Genomic DNA, 26,168 nt, shown 5'->3' with positions numbered 1-26,168 from the left:
CATTTGAGCTTGAATCTACAAACAGAAAGTGCCCCCTTCTTACTCATCTCTGAACTAGTTCTGCCTGCAAACTCTGGCACCAAACCGAGAAGGCCTCATCACCCAGTCACATCTGTCCCTTCATGGTGACAGCAGCCTTGTGACAAGGAATCTCACACCTGGCTGCAAACACAGCCCTTCAGCGCTGACATCTCCCAGCACCACCTTGCATATGCAGGAAATGATACATATCAGATACAGCCAGTTTCCCATATCCTATCTGCATTTGTAGTCATCAAAAACATACACTTCTAATGACTAAAAAAAAAAAGAAATGCACACACTTGCACCTAATGTCACTACTTTGGTGGGTAACATTTCATAATTTGGTCTTTAAAAAGTTTCCAAAGCAAAACCTAAAAAAAGCCTACTGTGCCTTCAAACTGAGAGCTGGCTTCTCCTGGCTCCCGTATCTATCCTGCATGTGGGCATCTCATCACAAAAACATCCACATGTCTTTCCCACAGAAGGGAACCCATGAACCCACCAACTCATATTTATGGGTTTATAATTTAAGTTTGGGCTTCCCTAATGGCTCAGACAGTCAAGAATCTGCTTGCAATGCAGAAGACCCAGATTGGATCCCTGGGTTAGGAAGATCCCCTGGAGGAGAACATGGCAACCCACTCCAGTATTCTTGCCTGGAGAATCCCATGGACAGAGGAGCCTGGCGGGCTACAGTTCACGGGGTCACAAAGAGTCAGACATGATTGACTATCACTTATATATATCTGTACCCCTAAATAATGTATTTTAAATATTTGTTGAGTTTAAAATATATTCCAAAAGTATCATATGGTATGGAATACTCAGGGTATTGCTTTTTCTTCTAAGTTAATTTTTCTTTTTTTTTTTTAATGTTTTGGCCACACCCTACTGTATGCAGGATCTTAGTCCCCAGACCAGGGGTTGAACCCATGCGCCCTGCGGTGGAAGGCAGAGTCTTCACTACTGGACTGCCAGGGAAGTCCCCAGGGTCTTGCTTATTTAAATTCAACCTTAGATGACTAAGATTCACACAGATCATTGCAGGGAAATGGTTGTGCCTTCGTGTTCCTGCCAGATAACAGCCCATCGTGTGACCAGAATGTTTTGACCCATCCTCCGGCTGATGAGCACCTTTGTTTCCAGTTTTTAGCTAGTATCAACAGCGCCACAAGGAACATTCTTAGTATACCTCGCCTGTGCCAACGTGAATGAGCTTCTCATGGCAACTTTACACTCAGAAGTAGAAATGCCAGGTTATGCCACAGGTGCACAGGAGATAATACCAGATTGTTTTCCAAAGGGGTTGCATCTGTTTGCATACCGACCAGCAGCACATAAAACGCCACAGTGATCTATGTTCTTTCCAATGCTTGCTACTGCACAGCTTCTCAATGTCTGACAATCGGATGGGGATATGGAATCTCACTGTGATTTGTAGTCACTGATTACTAATGAAATTAAGTGTCTCATAAAAAGAGAGAGAGCTCCTCCCCCAACCTAAAGGCCGTGTACTTTTCTTTCACAGCTCTTATCATGGTCTGTAAGTGCACATTTGTGGGGTGATTTGATTAAAGTCCATCACCATGCCTGTTTTCTTTGCCACTGTATACTGGACCAAGGCACAAAGTTGGGCTTCTGTGTGTGTGGCGAATAAATGAATGAGCTGAGCAGGGACTTCCCAGGCAGCTCAGATGGTAAAGAATCCACCTGCCAATATAGGAGACGCTGGATTGATCCCTGGGTCAGGAAGATCCCCTGGAGAATGAAATGGCAACCAACTCAAGTATTCTTGCCTGGAGAATCCCATGGACAGAGGAGCCTGGTGGGCAACAGTCCATGGGGTCACAAAGAGTCAGACACAACTGAACCACTGAGCACATATGCATGCACGTAACAATAAAACTACCTCTACTGTTGTGAGCTGCAGGCCTAACAGGGACCACACACTTCACACGAAATAAATAGCAAAAACTATCGTGTACACAGCATGCTTATTAGACTCCAGGCACTGTATTATGTGCTTACGAGATTATCCTGATCCTCCCAGCATCTTCATGGAAGGGATATGACAAGCCCCATCTTACAGCACAGAAAATTGATGTACACAGAGACTAAGAATGTACCCAGTCGCAGCACATGAGGGACAACCCCAAGAGCCAGAGTCGATTCAAGGTCAGTCTGGCTCTGGAACCCGGGCCCTTTCCACACAGCTGCTGCCAATCCCTCCCTCCGGGCTTTCCACCTCCTCCTTGTGGGCTGCTTTTCCTCCCCATCTGCCCCCGCAAAGACTCTCTGACTCCCAAGTTTTGCTTCACGGCCCACAAATGCTTTCCCTGCACTTGGGGAACAGTACTCTAGTAACAGATCACCCCGCTGTCACTTAAATGTCTGCACTGACAACACACTTACCTAGCAGGTCGCCAGCTACAGAGGCTGGGTGTCACCTGGCAGGCAGGCACAAGGACATCACCCATGCCAGGCTTTCCCAGAGCCTCCCAGAGCCACAGTTCCCACCAGCAGAACTTCTGCAGAAAACAGCGCCTTTTCAACTCTGGGTTTTACTGAACCTGGAAACAAACATCTTACAAGTGCCTACTACACCCCAGCACATGACACCCCTTAATTCAGCAAGAAATACTATGTAGCCACTAAAATTATACAATCTAGACCAATACATAGAAATATGCATGCAAAATTATGTTAAGCGGGGAAAAGAGCAACTCAAAAATAGTGTCTACCAAATTAAGGACACACAGTACCCCCCACCCCCACCCAGACCCCCACACACACCCAGAGATAATATAAATAGAACTGAGTGTTCACTGGAAACTTTCTTCAGTAAAGTTACTTAGGCTTCCAAAGCTCCCCCCAAAGCTGCTTTTCAACTATTTATAACAGGTGTGTTTCCAAAGCAATGCTATTAACAATAGCAAAGAATTATTCCCAAGGGAATGAACGTGCCATGAGGGTCATGATGATGTCTGGTTTGTTATAGCTGAGTCTCCAACAAAGGAGTCAAAAGGGTCAGACCAGGGGTCAGCAACTGCGGTCTGCTGCTGAGTCCCTCCACCTGGTTCTGCAAGTACAGTTTGCAGGGAGCAGAGTCACTCCCCATCTATGTGTCATCTGTGGCTGCTTTTATGCTACAGTGCGGAGTAGAGTACTCGGGACAGTACATGGCCCACCGAGCCGAAATATTAACTCTCTGGCTTTTTATAGAAAAACTGCCAATTCTTGATCTAATGCTTAGCCTAGTATTCTGCATATAGTGAGGATTCAATCATTTTTATTGAATTCATCATTTCCAATAAGACTAAGTCGAGCTAATACATAAGAATGAAGATCTTATTGACCCAGGGCACATGATAGCCAATGCCTGAATGCTAAGTCACTTCAGTCCTGTCAGTTCAGACTCTGTGAGACCCCATGGACTGCAGCCCGCCAGGCTCCTCTGACCATGGGATTCTCCAGGCAAGTATACTGGAGTGGGTTGCCTTGTCCCCTCCAAGGTATCTTCCAGACCCAAGAATCAAACCCCTCTTGTGGCTCCTGCATTGCAGGCAGATTCTTTAGCACTGAGCCACAGGGGGAAATGGCCACCAATGCCTAGCAAATGCGAGATATGTTCTTTTTATTTTGGAAATATCTCCTTTTACATTACAAAAAAGGAAGGGAGGGACCCCTGACATCCTCAGTAGGAGAAATGCTTTGAAGACGGATCGCACCAAGTCACCCATAGAGCTACAGTGAGAGACAGCTGGCAAGGGCTTGGCAGGCCATCTAAGGTCAGAAATAGGAGTCAAGTCTGGACAACCAGTCAAGATGCTGTCATAATCCCCACATGGGCTCAAAGCAGGATTCTGGCCTCCGGAGCCTTCATTCTAAATAAGTCAGCTACAGGCCGAGCCTTCACTCTAAATAAGTCAGCTACATGCCCAGGACCTACTAGGGTGAAATCGTTTATTTCCTTTGTAACTTCTGGTTGGGACAACACATCAGCAAACAACTGTAGTCTCAACTATTTCCCCCTAAATGTATCAGTACATCTGCATTATAATGCAACCCTGTATTTTCAGTTCTGTAGGGCTGATTATTCACGGCTGATCATTTGGCTTTTTGAAGCTTATTATGGCCCCCGAACCAGAAGACAGGAGAGAGGAAATGAAAGGCGGTGAAACTCAAATCAGTTGGTGCTGCTACTTTATTAGCTGATGAGATGCTAAGATTGGGGCAGAGAGGCTGGCAGAGGGTGAAACCCCTGGTCTGGAGGGCAGAGGCTCCCCGCAGGCATGCGACACCATATCTCCACATCTCACATCCCTGCGTGCTGAGAGTCTATCAATAACTCCGTATAACTGGCCTATCCCTATCGGAGAACTTACTCCCTAAACTCTCTTCCTTTTTTCATATAGAAAAACCAGAAGCCACAAGGCGATTCAGAGCTGAATGACGCTCTAAGGCCTACAGCAAACCCTTGGCCTCCTAGAGTCAGAGGACAGGCCTGCCCTGACTCTGAAAAGCCTGAAGATGGATTCATTTAGGAAAACGTTTAGAAAAGAATGCTGGGAGGAGCCGCAGCCACTTCCTCACCAACCACGACGTCCTCCTCCCTCCCATCCACACACAGGAATTATTGCCAGCGGGCCTTCCCACTTCCCAAAGACCCACAGATCCAGGAGCAGTTCAACACACTGGCTCTGAGCCACTGGGTTCACCTAGGGTCCCCAGGGACCAGCCACCCCGCGGCCTCTGAGTGGTGATGGGAGAGCTGACTCCAGCCCAGGCCCACAGACCCTTCTTCCTTCTAGCCCATCTGTATCCTAACGGCCTCTCCATGACTATGGATGAGCAAATGAACACCATCCGCCCATCACCTGAAGTGAAAACGTACTCAAGGAGGACCACACTCCTCATTTCTCCTTAGAACGCCACTCCAACCAAATCGAACAAAAAAACACACCTCATGGTCCCTTCTCGCTCTTCTCCTCTCCAGCCTGCCTCCTCTTCCTTCCGCCCTGGGCACTGGCGACTGGCGAAAAGCCTTCACTGCAGGAAGGCAGGCGTCCCCTCTCTGGCTGACCACACACTCTCCCTCGGATGCACCGAGGGGTCTGGGACCCCTGCTCCCCTCTCCTCTGTGGGCTTTGGGACGTCCTAAGTGAACCAACCACCCAGAAAAAACCAAGGAGAGGGGGGCAGGCGGGGAGCTGTTGCCGCCGCCTCTCACTTTCCTCGGGGCCTGAGCTCCGTCAGATTTTGAAGCATAATGAGTTTTGTTTCATAACAGTCTTAAATGAACTGGAAGGGGGAAGGGGTTGACAATGATAAAAATCTTAATTAAAAAAAATTCCTACAGGCAAAGAGACTTTCCAGATCCTAAGATGTGATGAAAATGTCTTGAGTTGGGGGCTCTACAGAGGACCCCCCAACGACCCAGCATTCAACATACACCTATGAGGACCTACTATGTGCCTGGCATGATGCAGGGTGCTTAGGATACTGCAGAGAACACACACACAAAGATCCTTAGCTTCCTGGGGGCTCATATTCTAGGAGGGAGGAGAGGGGCAATAAAGATAGGTAGCAGGTAAACAATACAGAGGGCTTCCCGGTGGCTCAGTGGTAAAGAATCTGCCTGCCACGTAGGAGACGGAGGTTTGACTCCTGGGTCAGGAAGGTCCCCAGGAGAAGGAAATGGCAACCCACTCCACTATTCTCATCTGGGGAATTCCATCAACAGAGGAGCCAGGGAGGTGGGGGGGAGTAGGGGGAAGGGGGTGGGGGAGGGGAAGGGGTGGGGGAGGGGAAGGAGTGGGGGAGGGGAAAGGGTGGGGGAGGAGAGGGGTTGGGGGAGGGGAGGGAGTGGGGGAAGGAAAGGGGATGGAGGAGGGGAGGGGGCCCTACAGTCCATGGAGCGACTACACAACAGCAAACTACATGGAATGCTAGAAGGTTAAAGAGCCTGCGGATAAAAGAAGAAGTCAAGGAGATGAAGAGGATGGAGACTAGCGGTGAGGGAAGCCTCAGTAAAGAGAGACATCTGAGTGAAGACTGGAGGAGGAAACACTGAGCAACGCAGATGGGTACCCCGGTTCTGGAAGAGCCATCCAAGCAGCGAGGCAGCCTGGGCAAAGGCCCTGAGGCGGGAACATGGAAGGTGCATCCAAGCAATGGTCAGAGAGTCACTGTGGCCGGAGCGAGTGGGCAGGTAGAGAACAGGAGACAATCCCGTCACAAAAGCGAGGGGGGGCAGGGTGGCACCAGACCATCGTGAGGACTCTGGCTCTCACTGACTGAGGTGGGGCCACTGGAGGCTACGAGCAGGGGAGGGACAGAGCCCCTTCAATTCTCTGTTACCCTGTCATTCCTTCCTGCTGACCTGCTTGAATATATTTAATAAACACATCTCTCCTGCAAAGCCCTCTCCGATTAATCACTGCAAGTTATAAACTCAAACCACTCTAAAAAGCCCAGCAAACCCGACCCCTACCTCTCCCTCAAATCAGTATTAGACCCAAAGGGAAGGAGAGTGGGAAGGGAAGGGAGGGGAATGGGACCAGGAAAACCCAATGACAAACAGAGAGAGACAAGGAGAAAGAAGATACACGAGGGAATGGACACGAAGTTCCAAAGAGAGGCTCAAAGACAAAGGAACAGGAGTCCAGCTGCTCCTAAGGTCCCTTATCCTTCATCTACTCCATCCAGTTTATTACGTCCACAGCACCAGTGCTTAAGTTTTCCAATCCCTGCTGCCCTGCGGCCGCCCTGACATTCCCACCAGTTGGGAGCCCTCTCTTTATACGTTTTTACTCTATATTCTGATATTCAGGCAAGGAAGAGACAGTCCTTTACTCTTACTCTCTAACCTGCAAAGACCCAGCAAACACTAGCCCAACAGGTGGAAGCAGAAACTCCCTTGTAGGGACTTTCCTGGACGCTCAGTGGTCAAGAATCCACCTGCCATGGCAGGGGACGTTGCATTTGAACTGCATTCAATCCCTGATCTGGGAAGAGCCCACGTGCCATGGAGCAACAAAGCCTGTGCGCCACAACTCGGGAGCCCGTGCTCTGCAATAGGAAAAGCCACAGCAGTGAGAAGTCCGCGCATCACAACTGGAGAGTAGCCCATGCTTGCGACAACTAGAGAAAGCTCACACACAGCCACGAAGACCCAGCACAGCCAACAATAAAACAATAAATTAATTAATTAAAAAAGGAGACTCCCTTGTCACTGAATCCACACCAGATCCCCAAAAGATTCACTACAGGCCACTGGGTAACCTCAACCAGCCCATCTACAAAGTGAGCGGCCATCACAAAGCCCGAGTTCCAGGAGTCACTTCTGTCCCCAAACTGTCCCCACATTCACACTCATCCCCCAGCTACCACACGGGAGAAAAAAATAAATGGCTAATTAAGAAAAGGCTGGGGAAGCCCTGGAAAAAGGCCAACGTTGGTAGAAAGGAAATAATAAATTACAACAATTAGCTCAAGGTGGTACAGTGTGGTGGCTAAAAGCACCAGCTCTGGAGCCAGAATGCACGGTCCAGCTCTGCCACTGAAGAGTGCGCGGCCTTGGACGAGTCATCTTGTGAACTTGGGCGAGCTACCTATCCTCTCTTGTCCCAGATTCCCCATTATTATTAGTTCCATTATGGTCCTATGGCTATTAGGAAAACTAAAGTTAATATTATATTAAAGCATGTAAAAGAATGTTGGCACATGGTAAGCACTACAGGAATATTTTTAAAGAAGGGACCTCCCTGGCTACCCAGTGGTTAGGACTCCACACTTTCACTGCCAAGGGCCTGGGTTCAATCCCGGGTAGGGGAACTAAGATCCCACAAGCAGTGCAGCACAGTCAAAAAAAAAGAAGGAAGGCAAAACACGTGTTTTAAAAAAGGATAGCTTCTCTCTAAAACATCTGAGAGAGAAGAAGACTACAGTTTTATTTCCGTACCTGGCATATGCATGAAAACAATCAATACTGATAATACTTTCAACTCTGATCATTCCCATTCCATACTTTTAAAATAGTAATACAGTATTACGGCACAAAGATTGCACCATTACTTATATAAGAGCTTAATGGGAAATGACCTAAGTATCTGACAATAGAATGGTCAAGCAGATTATAAAAGAAGGGGTTCTGTGCAGATATTAAAAATTTCCTAATGAAGATTTTTTTAAAGACATGGAAAATACTCATAATGTCAAATAATAAAGGATACAAAAATTAACCTTCGCTTTCAGCTATTATGACATGTGTCTGTGTGCACGCTCAGTCACTCAGTCGTGTTTGACACTGCGACCCCATGGACTGTAGCCCGCCAGCTCCTCTGTCCATGGGATTTCCCAGACAAGAATACTGGAGTGGGTTGCCATGTCCTCTTCCAGGGGATCTTCCTGACACAGCGATGGAACCTGCATCTCCTTTTCTCTTGCATATGCAGGTGGATTCTTTACCACTGAGCCACCTGAGAAGCCTCCATTATGACATAACTTCCAGTAAACTGTCCTGTATAGAACAACCATGAAAGGAAAATAAAATACAAAACAATAACAATAATAACAACTGTTGGCTGGTGTGACACAGGAGTACAACGAGGCAGCTAGGATGTAAGAAGCCAAGCTCTTAGAGGAAAGGGAAGCTTCTGAGATGCATATTAGTATTAATGCTTCCCCGTAGGACATTTGCCGATTTGGTAGAAGGAACAGTAAGGTGAAAGAGAAGGCAGCAAATTGAAGCTTGCAGCAGCTTCCTCCTTGGACTGAGAAGACAGAAATTGGGAGTTCAGGGCCACGACAACAGCCAGGATTTGAGATCCCAGACAAAAAGAACACACATAAGTGAGCCCAATATTCAGCAGCAGTTTCCCCTCAAGGCGTTGGCTGACACCTAACCCAATGTGTGTACAAGGCTAGACTCTGGGAACCTAGCAACAACAAGCTATTAATGGGGTCCAGTGGTTAAGAATCCACCTTGCAATTCAGAGGGCACAGGTTCAATCCCTGGTCTGGGAACTAAGATCCCACATGCCACGGAGCAACTAAGCTCTGAGCCACAATTACTGAGCCCCAGGGGTGGGTGGGGGGTTGGTTTCAGCTATGTATCATAACTAGAAAGCCCACATGCACAGCTAGAGAGTCCACGCACCGTAAAGAAAGAGCCCGCGTGACGCAATAAGACCTGACGTAGCCTAATTAATTTTTTAAAAAGAAGAAGCTATTAAAAGACTTAAAAGGTAGGTAGAGATTTTAGTAGTTTCACAGGGAGGGGCAGGAAGACAAAATCTGGAGATCAGGGCCTATGAAGAAAAAGGGACCCTAATAAATACCCACCTTACAAGTAAGGGCAAATCAGAAATACCAAGCTTAAATGAATCAAGGTGATACAGCCTGAGCCTCTATATTTTCCATGTAAAATGCCCAACATTCAGACAAAAGTGACCAAGCATGTCAGGAAAAGGCCCAAACCAAAAGAAAAACACAATCATTAAAAATAAAGAGGTATTTTATCATAAATCAAATATTTCCAACAATAAAAACAAACTTAAGAAGTAAATAGATGAGTTTTATGGCAAAAAAGAAACAATAGAAGAGATAGTGGGTGAATTAGAAGATAAAACAGTAGGAAAAAATATTCATATTATAGCACAGAGAAAACAAAAACAAGCTCACGGGACATGCAGGATACCAGGAAATGGTCCAACACAAGCACAGAGGTCTGAGAAAATGAGAGAAATAGTGGGGCAAAGTAATATTTGAAGAACTGCCCAAGACTTTTCTAAAACTGACCAAAAAAACACCAGCCCAGAATTCTAGAAGCTCTCCAAACTCCACAGGGCTCACATACAAAGAGTACCATACTTTTATGCACATCATAGTAAAACTGCTAAAAACACAGTGCCAAAGGTGGGGGGAAATATGTTAATTTCAAAGGAATCACAATAAAACTGACAGATGACATCTTAACAGAAATGAAGAAAGGCAGAAGGCAATGGAATGATATCTTAAAAGGACTAATTCTATACCTGGTGAAAATATCCTCCAAATATAAAGGCAAAAATGACACTTTCAGACAACCAAAGGCTGAGAGAACCCTGACACCTGCATACACATACATATACACACAACAAGGGGGAGTTCTCCAAATAGAAGAAAATGAATCTGCAAGGAAAGCATGTATACGTCTTCACAGGGAGAAATGAAGAACACCAAAAAGAGGAAATATGTGAATTAATCTAAAACACTGTTGACTTTTAAAAACAATGTCTTACGGGATTAAATTCTTATGATAATTTTATATTATTTTATAAATAAAATAGTTATATATTTAATTTAAATATATATTAAAATATATCTATTTGACCTAAATTTATATTTGAATATAAATATATTTATTTTATTTTTGATAAATGTATTTATTTTATTTTAAAATATAAATATATTTATTTTCTATTTTAATTATGTTTTATATTATACTACAATAATTTATAGGATAAAAGTCTTGGGAGAATTAAAATCACAACAAGACTTCAAAAGGAATATGAAGAAGGTCTAAGAGTCAAAGTGTTCTAAAGAGCTTGCAATGCCCAGAAAATGGTGAAATGATCACTTCAGGGTAGATTCTTAAAAAAAAAAAAATACAAAGTCACAGACAAAGCATTCAACTGTGCAAAGGTATATCTATTGGAAAAAAAAAAAAAAAACTAGGAAAAAAACACCACTTTTTAAAACAGAGGTTCTACCTAGATGATGGAATGAGGTTCTACCTAGATGATGGAATGAGGTTCTACCTAGATGATGGAATGAGGACTGGTTTTCATTTTCTTCATACTTTGTGGCATTTTCAGTAGAACAACTTTTTCCCTCAATATCTAGTTTCATACAACACTAGACAGTATTTTCTTATACTTACAAGGGGTAAAAGTGGCCTTCGTTTTCTTATAAAGATTTAAAAAGAACAAATTCCTAGAAAATTGGACCAAGTTCCTGTATTTCTGCAGTCAATTATTAGCAACATTTATTCTAAGAATGCTGCTCGTCCACTGACCAACTAGCTGACATATCCTGTGTCCTGGGCACGGAATGACTCCTCACTCATGCTAGGTTTGGTGAAAGAGAGCACACCTAAGTCCTTCTCAATAAGCATGAGGAAATTCTCACTTCACTTCTGAGAATAATTCAGGTCATCTGTTTGATCTTCCATAACAGAAATCCAAAGAGCCTGCTAAATTAACAAGTAACAGTCATCAAGCAAGAGGCAATTGTACTCCACTTTGCAGCAAGGAAAAAACTGAGCCCCAGAGAAGGAATACATATTGTTTACAGAATAATTCATGTTGCACAAGAATGACCATTTTTTGAAAAACAGTAATATTAGGGTGGAGGGGATGTAGCATACTCTCGTATGCTGGTAGTAGGAATGAAAATTAATTTTATAATTGTGTGAAGAACAATTAGGAAATATTATCAAGAACATTAAAAAGCACCCACTCTCCTTAACACAGTAATTCTCCTTTCCAGGAATTTAGCCAAAGAAAACAATCCAAGATGTGATCAAAGATCTATGTATATCTATGTTCCATGATCTATGTTCATCAAAGCACTATTTATTGTATAATAAATGATAAATTAATAATACAATAAACAATATTGGTAATACCTAATAACAAATGAGAAGTAAGGTAAATCTCTAATAAAAATGACTATAAGCCAGGGGACCCAATGCCTGGTATACAGTATGTGCTACATAAATATATACTGAACACAGAATCCAAATAAGAGGATACTAAACAAGTATTTCAGAATAAAAATATTTCCCAATTCCATGCTCATTAAAATATTTAATGAGCTAGATTTTAATATACAATACTACTTTTAAAGCACAATATCATAGCTAATGCTTCTTGAGAATTTACTCTTTGCCAGGCACAACCCCAAATGTTTTACACATACCATCTCATCTCATCTCATCTCAACCAGTCCTAACAAGTTGTTATTATTTCCAGTAACTGAGGGATCCTGGATTCAAACCCAGGCAGTCCGAGTTTGAACTTATATTAAGAACTTATACTCTTAATATACTCTTAGTCAATAGACTACACTAAAAAGAAAATACTGGATGGAAATTACTAAAATGTTAATAAGAACGAATTAAAGAGAACTTAACGACAATTTTTATTTTCTTCCTTAGACCTGCCGATATTTTCTGAATTGCCTATGATCACTATGTACCATTTACACCCTCCTTCTCCAAAACAAAGTCTTATGAACTCTTTTCATTTACCATTTACACAATTTCAGTGAAAATGTCTTAGCTCTAACAAAGCTTTGAATCATCTTTTTTTTTTTTGGCCCTTGCAGGGTGCAGGATCTTAGTGCCCCAACTAAGGATCGAACACATGCCCCCTGCAACGGAAGCTTGGAGTCTTCACCACTGGACCACCAGAGAAATTCCTGAATCATGTCTTCTCCAATCTGAGCCATGACATTCTGATCACAGAAGAGGGACGAGCCTAGACTGTGGACATCTATTCCACAAATACAGGTTACCCTCTGGCTGCTGAGGTGCTGATTTTTACATATATTCTGCTGTTAATCTTCCCAATGGCCCTACCAAGTAGATGTGACTATCTCAGGAAATGGAGGTTAAGGAAGGTGAAGTGACTTTCCCAAGGTCATGAACACCACTCCAGCTCTGGTCAAAGGTCTGTCCACCAACCATCCCTCAAAATCATGTAGAACAATTGGGGCAGAGCTGAGAGCATGTTCAAGCCCAGTCACTACATCCCTTGGTACCTCCATTCCCTCACTTGTATGAAAGAGATAATAACGCCTTTCTCAGAGAGTTGCTTTGAGCCTTAAATAAGGTAATACATGTAAACTGGTGGCGTGTATTTGCACTTATTAGGGAGCTGTTACACTCTGAAATGCATCCTGCCCCCAAACGTGCACAATGTGAGGTCACCACAGCCAGAGTATATAGCCTCATCTACTGAAAGAAAAGAATCCTCTTATGCTTCTCTAAAACCTACCATCCTGGTTCCCTCCTAACTATCTCAGAGACTGGACTGACCTCAGTTACATCCCAGGCTCCTTTTCAAAACTCTCTACACAGGTTTCTTCAATTTAAGTCCCCAAAAGTGTCCTCAGAGAAGAACCTGGCACAAGTCTGCAAAAACAGAAGGCTGAAATCCCAGCCTCGGTGCCCTGCACTTCTACTCAGATTTGATCACAAACTGCAGCTTGGGATGACCCAGAGTGAGACGTTCCCTGGAGGGACACGAATAGGCGGGCGTAGGGCGGCAGAGGAGGGGGAAAGAGGACAGCCACCAACCAAGCAGAGGGTGGACGGGAGTGGGGGCAGGTCCCAGTACATGGCAGGGGGCCTCAAAAGCAAAAGGGCTGCAATGAACCAGAAGAAGAATTCTTCTTGCAGTTTCCCTTAGAAATGGAAAAGAGCATCTCAAATGGAGAGCGACCACTTCTCTAATGGTCCAGGGGTTAAGACTTTGCCTTTCAATGCAGGGGGTGTGGGTTCAATCCCTGGTCAGAGAGCTAAGATCCCACCAGCCTCCATGCCCAGAAAACCAAAAGATAAAACAGAAACAACTCTGTAACAAATTCAACAAAGACTTTAAAAATCGTCCACATTCAAAAATTTAAATAAAAAAAAAACTTTAAAAATAAATAAAATGAAGAAAGAAATGGTAGAAGGCCCTGACTTGGCAAGATGGCAATGCTAATTTCAGTACCACTGCCAGAGCCCACAAGTCCAGACCCTTAGCCCTCTTACGTCTGTGCTTCCAACATTTTCCTAACTGCTCTCTCTCGGCCTGTAGGCTCAACAGAGCCAGCCTATCCTCCACACCTCTCAGGGTAATTTTTCTAATACATAAATCTGATGTGGCCCCATTCCACTCATGCCCCAAATCCTTCAGTCACCTCTCCACTGCCGAGGGTCAAGATCAAGCTCCAGACCATGGCACCGAGTCCCCCCCTGCCCAATCCTTTGCTTATTCCTCCAGCCCCTTCACCTGCAATGTCATTAACTTCCTATGTGCCAGGCCCCAGCTGGGGGCTAGGTATACAGTGATATTCAAGACAAGACACAGACGAACAAGACCCAGTTCATGCCTTGAAGAAGCTGAAAGTCATGCTGGGGAGACAGATACATGAGGGGAGTGCTGCAATCCAGACAGACAGGGAGACAGAAGTCCTGCCTGTTCAGGGTGTTTAGGAAATGCCTCTGGAGGAAGTGGGAGTGAGCCAGGTGAGGGGCAATGGAAAGAACATTCCCTGCTAGAAAAAGCCTCATAACAAAGTTTGACAGCACTCTCCTGACAGAACTTCTCCACTAGCAGAAATGTCCTACATCGATGCTTTCCAATATGGCAGGCACTAGCCGTGGGTGGCCACTGAGCGCTTGACATATGGCTAGTGCAACTGGTGGACTGAATTTTAAATTTTATTTATTTTAAAATTAATTTAAATTTAACTGGACACAAATAGCTAATGGCGACCATGCTGGACGGCACAGTTGCAGAGCATTCAACGAAGGGTGATGTAAAATGAAGTTAGATGGGTAAGCCTCGAAATAGAAGTGGTACTGCAGTAAGGCCAGACTGTATGTGGCTTCCTATACTAATCAGGCTGTCAGCAGTCCCCTCCCTCTGGTCGAGCTGTAAGCACCCCTTGAACCCACACAACCCACCCACATACCACCTCTCTCTGAAGACTTCCCTCCTACTTACTATTTCTGAAGTTTCGTCTTTTTCTAGGGAGGCATCACTGCGTATCATCATACTTCTATGTTCTATAGATGCTCTCCTAACAGTCCTCCACGAGACTTTGAGCACCTTCTCTGACTTGTTCTAGTATATCCAGGCACTGGAACAATCCCAGCACATGGGAGATAATCAATAAATGCCTGATGAACAAGTGAGTTATCAACAAAGGGACCATAGCCTGGCAGGTATTGGCGGAGGAGGAGTGGGGCATTCACCTCTTCTAACAAAGACGTGAGCCCCTAACTTGACCTTTCTTAGAATGCCAGGTCTGTCCAAGAGGGCACCAGCTCTCATTATCACCCTGAGCACTTTACCCTTACTGACCATCAGCATGCCTCGTGGTGGCTCTATTTTCCCCAAATTCCTAAAATCTAGAGGCCTGTACAAGGACAGTGATGAGCCACATTTTAAAGGCAGCATGGCCTAGCGATCAGGAGCCAGTCTTTGGAGTCAGTCATAGGTCTGGAGACCAACTGGGCAACATAGCCCCTGAATGTCCTTAAATGAATTACTGAGCCTCAGTTTCTTTGAGTGTAAAATAGGCATCATGTCTGCTTCTTACAACTGTGTGGATGAAATGCCTGACACTCTACACGGTCAGCTCTCTATAAGCACAGGGTACACTATAAACGAGACACACTGTAAGCTCTCTATAAGCAATAGCTACCACTCCTAAAGTGATGTGGAACCCTCACTTGGGTTCCCTATGGCATGTGCAGTTCCTGAGCCTCTCAATTGGCTCTTCACGATGCTCCCCCAGATGCAAGGGATATAATCCAATCTCTGACTCACAACACAGTTGCCAAAAATCTCCTCAAGTTCCCAGGAGAAAATTTATTTTAATTCCCTCTAACTTTAAAAATTAAACAGTCCTCACAGCATTTTGGGGTGGCAGGGGTGAGGACGGAGACCGTGAAATCCAACAAGCCGCTTGGAAAAGGTTACAAACTGATTGGAGAAAGAAAAGGAGAAACCAGCTGGAGGGGGTGGGGGGGGATGGGGACAATCCCCTGAGTTTCTGCTATTATTGAATACCCCAACTCTCAAAGCAGCCCGGCAGCCCCCTCTTCCACGTGGGCTAAGCTCCATTAATGAGAAAGCGGAGCTCTGCCTACATTACCACAATAATGATTTCCCCGTTGCATTTTTACATGCCTCCTGCTTTATCATAGCAGAAGTAGACATATATTTTCAATAAATCCCTTCTCTCTCCTTCCTCCTCCCCAACTCCAGCTCTCCCAGTAAATGTCGCTCCCTCTGTGCCCTCCCCCACCGCAATCCCAACCCCGGAGCACAATGAGTTCCACTAATCAAAACAGAAAGAAAAAGAAAAATGGAAAAATCACAGCTGCTGAAAAACAGCATTCGCTACAAGTCAAAGCCCTCCACATTTTTTCTGCAGGCAGCATTTACTTCTTCAAGGACACAGCACCCCTCCCCTATCAGAAATCTTACCTAGAGTTGCTCCAAAGGGAGGGGGGGCGAGGTGGTAAAGAAATCTAATATTCACTCTTTCCTATTTTGACTAAGCCAGCACAGACAGAAATATAGATAAGGCCTTGAATAACTGATTTAACAAAATGTCACTTATTAAAAGAGGTGGGGGGATGGGGCCACATTTGCATTTGAGAGCTCAGTTAAACCATCCCACTAAAGCCTGCCAGGCCAGAAAGGCAAGGGGGAAGCAAACATTTCTCTGGTCTGGTCTCCTTCAGTGGCTGCAAGAGCTGACCCTGGTGGTGTAGAAGCCGGGATTTCTCCCTCCACCAAGAACCGATGGGGAGAGAACCAGAGAGGCAAAACCGAAGCAACAAAGCAGCTGGAAGCATTTACACTGTACTGTATTAACCAGCGCCAGGCTCTGTGCTAGGTGCTGGGGGTGCAGAATTGAGTGGTGACCCAGTTCTGGCCTCCCCAGGGCAGTCTAGAAGGAGTGAAAGATATGCCAAGTGGTCAAGACGACAACAGTCCTGCAAGCCAAGGGCTGCAGGGGCCCGAGGGTATACCCCCTCCCCGACCCCCGCAGCCCACCCCACAGTTTGGCCCAGGACCAGGCACATGGAGCCCTCAAGAAAGACTTCACGAACGAGGAGCTGCACTGTGAAACTGTCTGAATTCCATGCTGGTCTCTAAAGAAGCTCAGACCCTTCAAAAGGAAAGAGGCCACCAAATGTCCTTACCTACCCTGGCTCCCCTTGAAAACCCCTCAGCTCACGTGTGTTCCCCCAATTAAAACACAGAAGTGGACACGTCCCAGCACTTGAAAATCAGCTCATTATGGGGAGCCTTCAGTTGAATTTTAAGGGAGTTGGGTATCTCCCATTGTGATGACAACAGAGGGGACTCAAACAACCCTCCTACTAAAACTCCTTGGGTATTGACTCCATTATTTTTTTCTTTTCCTTTTTTAAAAAGCTTTTAAAGAAGTGGGACTGGAGATCCTCCCAAAGACGAGGACTGGCTCTCAGGACAGCCTCTGTTACAGCCTCTGTTAAGACAAAGAAACCCTGGGGGCCCTCAGGAAGCCTCCCCAGGTAGCAACCTGCTCTAGGCCCAGTTGTTCAAAGGCAGAGCCTTCAGACTGAAGGTCAAGATCTCTATTATAGAAATGACCACGGAGGGGCCCCATAGCGGGGCCAGGGCTAAAAGTAGGAAGTCGATGAAGAATAGCCACTAGATCTGTTAAAGTCAAGTTTTTTGGCTTTCATCACGAAGCAGGCTTAAAGCTGTGTGCTACAGCACGAGCCAGACGATTGAATTTTTTGAAAAATGTAATGCCCAAAACATGCTTAAGTCATCTGAATATTTCCAGCTAAGGCCCTTGGAGTTCTAACCCCCAAATTCCCAGAGGATCTTCTTGGTTTCCAGGATCCTTAGCGTTTATTCTGTACCACACCTCTTATTGAATACTATATAGCATTATCTGTTTGAGGGTACACAAAATTTGGAGACCATTCAAATTCTGGCATTAAACTAGGGCTTTGGATGCTGTGGCTTTGGACATGTGACTCCCGGTTAATCACTTATTTATATTTTTTTCAATTCTACTTCTTTAGCCTCACTTTCCTCAGCTGTAAAATTAAATAAAAGCTACCCCCTATGGTTGCTGCAAGACAGTTAAAAAAAAGAGGCTCTGGACCTATAACATGCTAGGTAAACACTAGTTATTACAATGACGTCATCCATTTCCTCTCTCTCTCTGATTTCTCGTTGATTATTTTCCCTCTCTATGAAACCAAACTGATATCGGTTCTACTGATCTCTCATAACTGACAACTCGTGTTTATTTTACAAATACAGGAAGAAGTCCCTTTATCCACAGGTGTGCAAAATCTCACTAACTTCTGAATCTAGGAGATGGGTACAGTGGAGTTCATTATACTAGGCTGTCTGCTTTTGTGTGCGTTAAAGTGTTTTCATAGTAAAAATTAATTCTAAAATATATAAATAAAGCCTCAACCTCTGAGGCAGAGGCCAGGGGTCTGATTAGTAAGAAGCACCAGTTACTTTTTAAAACTAGAAACGACTTTCCAGCATACACAGTAAGACTGAGTGCTAAGGGCTGTTTTCAGGTAGACTCAGCTTTATGGAACAGTCCTCATTTGCAAAACAAATTCAGAAGGTGAATGAATCACTGCTAAGACCACTGGACCACTGTTGGCGTTCTTCCGTGGGTTCAAGGTTCCCTTGCACCAACTTCACAAAACAAGTGCATTTGGCCCTCTGAGTGGGCAGGTCTCAAATTTTATATATGGAATCAGACCGTGAACCTATAAAGACTGGCATTTCACAGCCAGCCCTGCTGATGCCAGCTTTCCAGCACTAAGAGCAGTTTCACTGAAAGAAATCACAGAGGACTTGAAAACCCCAAACAGAAAGCGGCTCCCAGCAGGGAGCAAGAGTGAGAGTGGACACAGTGCACCGGGAGGGGGGGTTTCAGCAGAAGCTCCGGGGAACCGAGGGAAGTTGCTCATTGGTTGTCAGGTTTCACATCTAAAAAGAGATCCGGCTGAAGATCACCGCACCTCACTGCCGCCCATGTGCCACACGGCTTACAGTTTACATTGCACTTTGCGTACATTATCTGATTCCATCCTCACAACTCTCACAGAAGAGGCGGCAGATGGTATCACCTTCTTCTTACAGATGCGGAGACAGATTCGGAGGCTGACTTGTCCAGAGCCACACGACAGGGCTGGACCCCCAACCCAGATCTGCTGACTCTCTGCTCGCGCACTCACCTGCCAGACAGACCCCATCAATGGGGCCACCGGCGCAGTCTATGGCAAATTTTTGTTTATGGGCCCCTGAAGAAGAAACAGCCCTTTCGCCTTTTATTTTTTCTTGCTCCAAACGTATGACACCAGTGCCCACCAACTTTTGAATAGGGCTGCAAAGCTCAGATGTCTTTTCCCAATTATAATTTTCAAATCAGTCTAACGCGAAGCTCAAATTACTTTAACTGAAGACTCTTTTCCCCAAGCGAAAGAATCCTTTCTTTCCTCTGTACTGCTCCGTAATGCAGTCAAATGTTCAGAAAAAAACGCAGTACAATTTTCTGATGCAGTCTTAACCCTTGTCGTCTCTGGCTGGTGTCAAAGCCCGACCTCAAAACCCCTGCCCAAGGGGAGTGGGACCTCAGCCTGGAGAAGACAGAGCACGCAGCTGCCCCAGCAGCTCCTCAGCTTTCCCTCACTGCCACCTTCCCTCTTTTCTGGATCTTCCCTCCCGGTCATCATGAAGGAAGTGTCCCTCCCTCCTCCCACCAAGGCCAGATCTTCCCCACCAACTTTCTCAAGGACTTTTGCTCAGGCTGACCCCACCCATTGCTCAAGATCAATCCCTCCCTCTCCCTGATCTTTCCCATCATCACACACATAGGCAAGCAGCACCTGCAAACCCTTCCTCCCAGCTCCCCCTCCATTTCTCTGCCCCTCTTTCACAGTCAAACTTTGCCCAAGAGTTGTCTACACATGCTATTCTGGGGTTCTTCACCTCCTAGTCCCCTCCCAACCTCCTCCAATTTTGCTCCCACCTAACCCATCACTCCACTCAAACTGTTCTTTGCAAAGTCGCCAGTGGCTTCCATTTTGCCAAATCTAGTGGTGACGTTTCTGGCCTTAAATTCATGAAACATTTAACACACTCCTGGCCCAAACACACACACACATACACACAGCCTTTTCTTCTCTCTCAATAGACTCCTTATAGCACCTCATCCAGTCTCCTGGATTTAAATACCACCCTTTGGCTGATGGTTCACACATTTTGATCTCCTGCCTGGCCATTCCTCTGGGGCTGGATGCTATAACAGACTGCAAGCTTAACATCTCCATCTTGAATCTAACAGGCATCTCACACTTGGCAGTGCCCAAAGTGAAATCGCTTGAGTCTCCTCCCTGGGACTCTCCCTTGCCCGCATCTAAGCAAAGAGCACCACCTGTGTGTATGCAACTGCCCCCATCAGAAACCTCCTCCTCACCCTCCACCAGATCCATCAGCAAACCCTGCCCATTCTACCTTTAATATGTGTCTCACACCCACCTGCTCCCCTGCATTCAACTCCTGTCACCTCCCCAACCTGGCCTGCTCCAAGTGCCTTTTACTGTGCTCCCTAATTCCACACCTGCCCTCTCGACCAATACCATCCCCTTTAAACATAAGTTAGGGGGTGTCACTTCCCATTACAAACTTTCAGTGACTTCCCACTGCCCTTCAATGAAACCCAGACCTTTCCAAGGCCTGGAATTCTGCAGGATCATCTCAAATGCCCTCTCCCCCTCCCCCTTATCCACCTTGCCTCTTCTTAGTCCCACCCCCACCCCCGTACCAAGTTCTTCCACATAGACTTCCTCACCCTGCCTGATGCTCCCTGTCTTCCTCCATTCCCAATCCCCAGAGAAGCTTTTTGAGGCTACCTTAAGTAAGTCCAGGTCACTGCCCTCTGTGGTTTCATCTGAGCACTTATGGCATTTTGCAAGATAAATTTCTTTACATGTCTGCCTCCTCTCTGGACTGTAGAGTAAGTGGTAGGGTAGGGGATGCGTAGAGGAAGATGATAATGTCTCTTTTAATTATCAGTATATACCCAGAGCAGTAACACGGTGCTTAGGAAACAGTAGGTGCTCAATAAGGAGCTCCCAAATGTACGCATGAATAAACCAGATCCGGTTACAGCATGAAAATAACTGTTAACCTCCAGCCATTTAAGCGCACAGGTTCTTTTTCCCCTTCTTCTCTAACCAAAAAAAAAAATTTTTTTTAAGTGTTACTAAACCAATAGCTCAGTATATACCACTCATCCCCAGCTTGTCTTCCATGAGGAAAAACCAAAAATCATGTTTCTTCAGTAAACTCAAATTTACCAGAAGTCTCTACAAGCAGCTGCCTTGAGAACTTAAACGTTTTTAGACAAAATCCTGGAAGTTTTTTGTTGCGTATTTTCTTTAACCCAGAGGAAAAGTTTATTAAGAGAGCCATGGAATCAAACTTACATAACCAGGACTATATTATTCTTTAATATGCCACAGCACCCTAGCTGAAAAACACACCAATATCTCCAGTTGCTCTAGTCTCCCCCTCCCCACAAAAGAAATCAACTAAGTTTTAGTCCCCCCTTTATTTCATTGGTTCCCCTCTGACATGCAAATTCAGAAATATTATTAATCCATGAGATTCCAGCTGATTCTCCTCCCTAAATCACAGTTTCATGAGGTCATAAATAAAATGAGCTGAATTCAACTGTTTTTAGAGCAGGACAGTCAACACCCATCTCTACTGCCTGAGGTCTGAACCACTTGTCTGGATCCTTACTTCTCATGTCAATGCTCAAAGTCAATAAAAACATCAAGAGCTTTTCCCCCTCAAGAGTGCCTGTGGTAAAATATATGTTATTACAGAAGGGACTGTAATACAATATCATTAATATGAACCTTATCACAAATAGATGACCAAATCCCAATTACCCACTTGTGAATTCTCCACAGAAAGTGGGTAAAGCCACACTGGGTGTTCTGGTCTCCCACTCCTCCCAGGACTACCTCCCCCTGCTGCCTGGGAATAACAGCTCAATTAACCTTAGATCTGACCAGGCATAATTAGGCAGCTGAACCAGTTGGCTGGAGGGGAAAACTTCCAAGATGAACCGAAATTATTTTCGGTGTCTGGGATTAATGCCCCACTCTTTATTAGCACATATAATTGGGAAATGCACTTCCCCCACCCCCACCGCCGCCCCCAGCACTTTTTTCCCCCTAAGACAAAGTATTTCCTTGCATTTGACAGTCAAGATTACCGGGCCATTCAAGAGTCCTTTTTGGAATGCCAAGGTATAAATCCACTCTCTCCAGGAGAAGACAAAAAGAGAAGTTAATCAACGCCCAAGTCCATGAGGCAATCTGGCCGTTGGCCCAGGAAGAGACGGACTGTGGAGATCTCTTGAGACTTCTCTCCACAAGACCGAGTCACAGAATTTCAGAGACGGATGCAACTCACGGATCAAACCACGCATTTTTAAGATAAAAATTCTGAAGCCCAGAAATGGTTAGATGCTGATAACCTCCCCACTTTTCTTTCCAGTGACCCTGTCCTCCTGGCCTAAGAATCAAACCACCTTAAAAGTTCTTGTCATTTTACAGATACTGTAAACTGAGCCAATGGCTGAACACAAGACAATTTTACCATTTCCTGATTAATCAGCTTTATAGAGAATTCTCATACTTCCCTCAAAAACACCAATGCTTTTGATTCTTAGGACCAAGCCACCCATCAGAGCAGGAGAAAAAGAATTTTAACTAAGTCTTGTTTCTGTGACCACATATTTTATTATATAAGCAGCAAAGAACACTACAGACTATTGCCTCTTTTACAATGAAAGCTCCTACCTCAACAAAAACCACAGGCCCAAGTGGGTTAAAAGAGGCAAAACTGAGTACTTTCCACACAGTTCATAGAACAACTGTTTTCACAGCAAGCTCACATAAACGCTATGTGATATTAACACATGCCTGCTATGTGGAAGCCTGCTTACCAAGCTGTGAAAAGACCCATGCTTACTATGGAACCCGCAAAATTAATCTTCTCAGTGCTCTTAAAGCAGAAGGGAAACGCTTTTTTTTGAGATGTCAAGCAGGCTTCTTAAACAATTCTTTGGCGAAAATGGACATGCCTAAAAGGGCGGAGCCCAAAGAGGTGTGTCACTGCCTGTATCAATTCCTATAAATCAAATCCTGACAATATTTTTAAAAGAATGAATTATGATTCATGGGCCTTCAAACCTTTATTACCACAAGAACATTCTCAGAAGAGGGAAAAAAAGCTCCTGTGACTTGATTAATGGCCAAAGCAAGACAATAAAATAAATCTCATAAATTAAAAAAAAAAACACTGAATGACTGCTCTTGGCTTCAAGGGTAGACATGTAAATAATTCCCCTTCCCTGGGATAAACACACATAAAGATTTTGTTTACCTTCCCAGCATATACATCAACCAGACTCAGATTTTCAGCAGGGGAAAAATAATAGCTAATTTGTTTAACGAATGCCTAGTTAGGAACACTTGATAAGTGGCAATAATATTTAATTCCCAACTAACTCAACTCTCAAGCTGCCAAATATCAAATTCTCAATCTGGAAATCTGATGACAGGGAGGAAAGAAAAAAAAAAAACTCTCCATCAGTAACATGTACAGAGCTCATTTTTTTAAAACAGATTTTTTTTTTCCCTGCTAGTATTGAGCTTGTCTACAGAACTGCAGAAAGCTTAACCAACTTTATTTAACCACATTGCCTACTGTTTACTCCCTGACTCTTCTAAACATGTCTTGGTTTGAATCCCTGATGCTAAAATTATCCTGACCAAGTTAAAATTCCTAGCATATTTATGGTGGTGATCATTTCATAATGTATAAAAATACTGAATTGCTATGTTATTCAACTAAAACTAATACAATGCTGCAAGTCAATTATACTCCAGTTAAAGGATAATAAGGAAATAAATAAAGCTCCCAGCATAATAAAGGTAGCTGGCAGCCAAAGACCTACAACTCATCTGCAGAAACCAGTAGGCTGAGGACCAAGAAAAGAGGCACAGAGAAGCAAAGAGGGCAGGTTAACTAGTTAAGCGCTGACGACTCCCCCTCGTTATCCTTCCACTGAGCACCAAAACCACATTTTCCATCACCAGACTGCTTTCCTGAGACAGTAAGTGATGCAGGAGGTTGGTACCAGTTGGGACAATGTAAAACTCCTTTCTTTCAATGTAAAACTCTGCTCCATGGCCTGCTAAAAAGTGCAAACAGCCGGCATTTTTTAAAGAACTCTTCAGCCATCCCTGGATCCGTCATTCCTAAGCATCACTTCCATGCACTTCAGGAGACAGCTGGGGCCATGCTGTTAGCAACCCGCTTCAACACGTTCACTTGCCAAAGCCTCGTCTAGCGTGGGGAAGAGTTTCCACAAAGCTGGCTCTAACGGGCCAGTCGAAGGCACACGGAGGAACCAGAAGTCATTTTCTTTTAACCTAAGGATGGCAGGCGCACATGCTCCAGCCCAGTACTGGCCAGAGGCTGCCCGCCAGGTGCTCTTGGCCTCTGCCAGTGAATGGGTGGTTTTGTGCTGTTTTTTAAATATCTATTTCTTTAGACCACCAGCAGTAACTTCTCAGCCTCCCCGAAGTGAAGTTGGGGAGTGAAGGGGTAGGTTTACTCCCTTATACATTTCTCCCATCTGGGTGGCCACTTTAACTTCTGGGGAGTACCCAGCCCCCGAAGAGCCCACAGGAGCATATACATACACATACGCATCATGTCAAAAACCCCAAAAAGCACATCCCTAGAGTCCTGCGGTTTCTTGGCTGGAAGAATGAAGGCCTTATAATAGCACAACCTTCAATTGCAAGCTTCACCACCACCATCACCCTTTAAGCTGGGGCTGCCAATTACAGTGCCCACCTCACCCCTCCCCCTTTGCTGGGATGCTGTGCAGTGCAGAGAGGGGAGAGGGAAGAAGGGAAGCAGAGAGGAGGCCCTGCGAACATACTGAAAGTAAAAAAGTGGGGGGAGACGTCTCCTAATCCATCCCCCCACTTTTTCCTTCCCCTCCCCTGTCTTCTCACGGAGCATCCCCCAACTAATTTTTTTTAAAATATAACTTAACAAGCTTCTTCCCTACCTTGGCTGTTTCTGCAACAAGTGCATGGGCAATCCGACAAGAAGACCAGTCTTCGCCTGGGGGGTGAGATGAGGGGCGAGCAGAGCTGATGGAGTAATTTCAATATTAATTTATGTCAGAGCCGCCTTCTCGAAGCGCTACTCACTTACAGTACTGCCCTCAGCCTGTAAACAAATATCGCTCCGCCAGGAAACATACTCCCAGATGCAAGCCCCTCTCCCCAACAGGGAACCTGGCCCTTCGCCCCCCCACCCCACCCCCCGCCACCCAACAGCGTGCTTCCCCACCCCGGGTAGGAAGCGCTGGGTTTCCAAAGCACCAACCCAGCAGCTCCGCCACCACCCCAGCAAGAAACTTACTCGGTCCGTCTACGCCTCCACCCTCCCTTCAGGAAATCTACTCTCCATATGCATTCAGCCTCCCCGCAGGAAATCTGCTCCCCCCCTCCCCCCTTCTGTATACATGCACCCCTCCCTCTCCTCCCCACGCGCCCTCCCCAGCCAGAAACTTACTAGCGAGCAAGCGTGCAGGCTCTCCCGTTCCTGGAAACTTACTCCCAGATATAGCGCCCGCCAGCCCCCTTTCCCGGCCCTGCTCCCCTTCCTGCCCTCCGCTGCAAGCAACTCCAAACTCTCCGCATCCAGCCACTCTCCCTCCCCGGTGGAAATTTGCAGCGCGGGGCCGCGCGCGTGCATCCACCCTCCCCTTCAGGAAACTTACTCCCCATCTGCATGCACCGCCTCTCAGCCATCGCTTAGAGGGAAGGGGGTGTGCTAGGGAGACAGAAATACATATGTATCTCTCGCCCCTCCCCCGGCCGCAGCCCACTCGGGGCCGAGCCGCGGTAACCTGGCCTTACCTTTTGCATTGCTCCCCACCCTCGCCCCCTCCCTTAACCCTCCTTATCCGCTCCCCGGCGCCCCCCTTTTTTCACCCATTACCCACCCCTAGCAACCGTTCCCAAGCTCCTCTCGGCCTTTTTTTTTTTTTTTTTAATCCAGGATGCAAATTCCTCCCCTGTCAGCAAATCGACTGTCAAATTATTTTCTTGCAAAAGGAGAAAGGCGGGGTGGGGTGGTGGAGGGGGGGGAAGCAGAAGCAAAAAGGAGGGGGGGGCGGGGGAAGGGAGAGAGAGGGACAGAGGAGGGGAGAGATATCCCTCCGCAGAGCTGGGT

At 45.5% G+C, this 26,168-nt stretch overlaps 1 protein-coding gene across 7 annotated transcripts in view; it reads right to left on the bottom strand.

Moving 5' to 3' along the window:
- The window catches only part of TRERF1 (transcriptional regulating factor 1), a 204,792-nt gene extending 178,832 nt beyond the window's left edge, over positions 1–25,960 (bottom strand). For 5 of the 7 annotated variants that reach the window (XM_018039094.1, XM_018039088.1, XM_018039091.1 and 2 more), the window contains exons 1-2: positions 25,506–25,960; positions 24,994–25,078 (exon numbers count right to left, since the gene is read on the bottom strand). The gene's annotated coding sequence lies outside the window, so the exon portion shown is untranslated. The remainder of the gene's footprint in view (positions 1–24,993; positions 25,079–25,505) is intronic. The other 2 variants (XM_018039089.1, XM_018039090.1) reach the window with 1 other exon arrangement.

Source organism: Capra hircus, chromosome 23 (genome assembly GCF_001704415.2).
Source record: "Capra hircus breed San Clemente chromosome 23, ASM170441v1, whole genome shotgun sequence".
Taxonomy (NCBI): Eukaryota; Metazoa; Chordata; class Mammalia; order Artiodactyla; family Bovidae; genus Capra; species Capra hircus.
The sequence above is the reverse complement of the archived record's forward strand: the minus strand, read 5'-3'. Positions and strand labels throughout refer to the sequence as shown.